The sequence below is a fragment of the Drosophila santomea genome, chromosome 2R (assembly GCF_016746245.2).
Source record: "Drosophila santomea strain STO CAGO 1482 chromosome 2R, Prin_Dsan_1.1, whole genome shotgun sequence".
NCBI lineage: Eukaryota > Metazoa > Arthropoda > Insecta > Diptera > Drosophilidae > Drosophila > Drosophila santomea.
Window position 1 is genome coordinate 8,131,448 of NC_053017.2, and position 4,412 is coordinate 8,135,859.

The 4,412-nt window shown below is 40.7% G+C and overlaps 1 pseudogene; it reads left to right on the plus strand.

The window, feature by feature from the left end:
- The first annotated feature begins 1,189 nt into the window (after positions 1-1,189).
- On the plus strand, positions 1,190-1,712 carry LOC120444825 (annotated as a pseudogene).
- Positions 1,713-4,412: the final 2,700 nt, after the last annotated feature.

Here is a 4,412-nt window from a genome sequence, read left to right on the forward strand (position 1 = left end):
CATGCATAAATAATATCGATGTGAGCAATGCGTCTGGTTATCTGAAAATGTTTTGGGCCCTTCGTGTCAGCAGCAGGTGAGGAAATTTTGCCTTGCGGGGGCGTTAATGTCTAAGCAGGTGCCAAAAAGGCAGGCTAAAACCCAAAAGCGGAAGTGTGAGTGAAAGTCCCTTCTTCCGGTGGAGGAAGAAACTTGTCTATCCAAAATTAAAGTTCATTTTCCTAACTCAATGCAATTGCTCACTAATTTCCAATCGTTCTATGTTACCGGTTTATATGTAAATATCATGGATACAGAAACTAATTATTTATTTTGTCTTTGTTGAATACATACTTGAAATTGTATTTTTAATTTGATTGCTTTGACATGCATAAATACCAGGAACTGAGATGTTTACTTCCAAATAAAGAGCTCACACAAGGATAATTAAATTATTCTACAGACCCGGACAATTTTTGTTTTATCGTGTGGCTTTTCAACCAGCTCAAATCTTTTGTTCGGTTACGTTTTAGTGAAAAAATAGTTTGGAGAATTAGTTACAGAATGCAGCATTAGTTGAAAAAAGTTTACTTCACAAGCCAAAGGGTTTTCGGTTACCTTTTTCAAGCCAAAAAGAAATTTTTTGTTCTTTCTTGGCTGCTTTCATTTCATGGCACTGTATAAATTATGATTTAGCCCCGATAGCTAGCGAAAGCTCCTGTGTTGCCAACAAGTTGCCACCAACAACAGGCGGATTATGTCCTTATCGACGTTGTAGACGCCTCATTTGGTTTATAAATGGGTATTAGAGGCACGGGAAAAGCACAGGGAACAAACAAAAAATAACGCGAGCGGGAAAAGAAAGGCAGAGTTGTCTTATCTTGCGAAAATATCAATTACAATTAAATAGATTAAACCTTATCATGCAACAACTGTCGCACAAGTGTCCCGAACAAGCACGAGGATGTCGGCAAGGACGTGAAGGAAGTGAAGCGGTGGCGGGGGGAGGGCAGAAAGAAAGGGAAACAAGCGGCGAAACAGGCAAACAAACTCACTTTTGGGAGGGGCTGGTGGAAGTGGGTGGGGGTAGGAAGGACATGCCAGGCTGAAACAAGCACAAACCAATATAAACATACACACACATAAGCACAGAGAGCGCAACAGTGAAAACGCATCGCAAGATTAATGAACGTACAAAAGTTTAGAGACAATGACGACGCCGCCGACAACAGACAAGAACAACGACAACGACAACGACAACAACAACAACAACAATAACAACAAGAACACCAATACCAACACCAACACCAACAAGAGGTCCAACGAAAAGCGGCAGCAACACCATGACATGCCCAGGACAACAACAATGGCAGCCGGAAAAGCGTCGGGAAAAATGAGAGAGGAAAATATATGGCATACACTTAGGCGCGCCAAGTCGGTAAGTCGTGCAAATTTATTTTGGCGTAAATTTCATTTCACTAATCGAATCGATTCTTATGCGTTTCATTTCATTTCAGCTTACTGACTTTTTGCCTATCTCGCCCGCCTGATTTCCCCATATCCCCATTTCCCCACATTCCCCTGCCGTTTTTCACTGGGGCCATACGGTGTGCATTGGGCTAGGTCAGCGGATCGAAATGTGGATGTTTGGGGTCGTGCTCCAATGCCTGTCCAGCAGACAGAATGAAGGACACTCGAACTTCCACGGACCGTACTTAAGTGGGTTTTGCTAGGTGACACGAATCCACTCTTTCAAATGCTAAGGAAACCGCCTCTAAGTGCGTAACTGATTATTAATAGGAATATTATTATATATTAATGAAACACTTATATATATTTACAATATTGTGATGTATGTATTCTTCACTTAATAAATAGCTAATATATATTATTAGTTCCTTCCACTCTAAAACTAAATACCAATCGTTCAGCTTTTGAAGTAATTGTGTATTGTATTTTGTAAATCATTCTATATAGTATTGTTATGTGAGCTCAATATGACAAAAGTCGATCATTTTTGCAGCCTAATTTTCCTAAATGTGCTAAAAGTGATTAAAGCCAAGAAATATAAAAATTTTGCTGGTATCCGAAGCTCCACCTGCTTTAAGACTCAACTTTCTGAGTGCCATATACTTCGTGAAGTTTATGGCTTTTTCAAGCGACCCACTTAGTAGCCAGAGTGAAACTCATCATCAGCATTGTTTTAGACTTTAGTTTTGCCATCCCGAGCTTCCCCCTCACAGCACAATTAAAATGTCAGCCAAAGTGTCTCTCCTGGAATTTGTTTGAAATAGCATAAATATCCCCTCCTACTCACTTTTCCGAGCCCCAACTCCTTTTCGACATCTTCGTTTTTGCTCGTGAAGCATCCGCTTAAGTTTCCGCTACAAAACGCACATACCATCGGCCATGCTTTTCATTTTCCAGACAGCTCCATCAGTATCGCTTTTCCTTTCTTTTCCGATTTAAAGTGACTATTTTTTGCTTGCCTTTTCTTGTTCAGTCGTCTTGGCTTATTAAACATTTATTGTGTTTGGTGAGCTTCCGCTACAATTTGTTTTCGGGCTTCCTGTAAAGATTTTAGCCCCGTTTTCCTTGGTTATTGTCCCTAAGATTTCACCGCGTAGCTCCTTTCTATTTTAAATCCGTCAACAACTTGGCACTCGCTTTTGGCCCCAGTATCCGAAAGTCTTATATGTATATCCCTGCGGAACATCGCAATAGATCCCTTGGGCTTTGAAAACAACGCTTTAAGGATACAAATAAAAAAACAAATTTTTTTAGGAACTAAAAGCATAATTAATCTAAATTGTGTAAATAGTACACCAAAGGTAAAATAAACCACGCAAATAGATTATATACTTACAAAAATGATTTGTAGTCAGAAGGGATACGGCTTAAATACTTATTTATAATTTTTCAGCAGATCATGTCAAAATGAAGAGCATTTTAAAAACTAAAATATTAACTCTAGGCGTCATCGCCGATTTAGAAATAAATGGTTGGCCGAAATACCCATTGGCACACGTGAAATTAGCCAAATGAACGAACTGCATGGAAAATGTAACAAACCAAAAAGGAAACTTTTTTAAGCCGCTCCTAATAGACAACTCAATGCAGACACGGAAAAATAATAGCGCAATTTGTGTGAGCAACAAGAAAATATATGGCCATGCATTTTTTATGATTTTTTCCTGGAAAACGACGAAAAAATAAAGTGAAAAAACGAGAGCGTCAAAACAGCCAAGCGGCAATGGGGGAAAAGCGGTAGCAAAGCGAAAACAATTTAAGTGTCCTTCGGTTGCCACGCTAAACGCCTTCAATTTAACGCCAGACACACGCCAGAGGGCCAGACAACGGGGGGCGGGGTGGGGTGGAGAGGGGGATGGAGTGTTTTAGAGGGGGTCCTGAGAGTCCTGTAAGAGTGCGAGTGTGTGTGTGAGCTGATGCCGCAATGCGTGTTGACCGCCAACGCGGCTTTTGCCGCCACTTTAAAAATCTGAACTCATGTGAATGGCATCCGAAAGTATGCTACAGCGAAAATCACTTAAGCGTTTAAAATTTGTACAGTAAAAAAAGGAGCACACGAAACACGAACTGAAACTTTCCCAAATTTTGATGAGGTGTGGGAAGCAGCAAGAACTGCAATGTCTAGCGAGAAGGTAACAGAACTTTCAGTAAAGAAAAACATAAAACTTTCGCCCAATGCGGAGCCAACCTTCACTCCTTACACCCCCCAAAACACACCCCTTTCCCACAGGCCCCCCACCACCGCCCAACAACAACCAACTCTCACTCATTTATAGTATGGAGATGTTAAGTAGCTTCTTCAAGATGGTACTCCTTATGCATATGTATGTGCACTGGAAGCAATAAAGTAGTACGGCATATTTTATAGGTAAATGGAAAATGGAAAAAACCTTTTAGATATGTAGCTACTTGATTTATCAAAATATATTTGCTCTACACCAGAATAGGTGTTTTAACAGGTGAAAATACCTGTTAACATTTGGGTAAACACCACTTCTCTCAGTGTATGCGTCAGGCTGGCAGCAAGTGCACTCTGCAATTATGATAACATGTGCGCCCTCGCCGCCATCTGTCCCCCAGAACTTCTTTGCTTTGGGCCTCTGCCTGCTGCCAACAAAACAAGTTAATAGTTTTTACGCAAAATTTTCTCAACAGGCAGCTGCCTTGTTTCAGGTTTTTGCGGCATGTTGAGCTTTGTTCGGTGCAGTTTCCACTGGTGAAAGTGCATTTGCTGCTCTGGTTTACTCTTGAGCCCCTCAAAATGTGTATTTTTCCTTTTACTACATGCCGTGCCATATTATTGTTGAAGTGTAATTACGTTATGAAAGATGGGGTGAGAGTTGTGGTGGTGCCACAGTTTTGTAGATGCTGTTACTTAAGGGTTTTGAGCAATAACCTTTCAA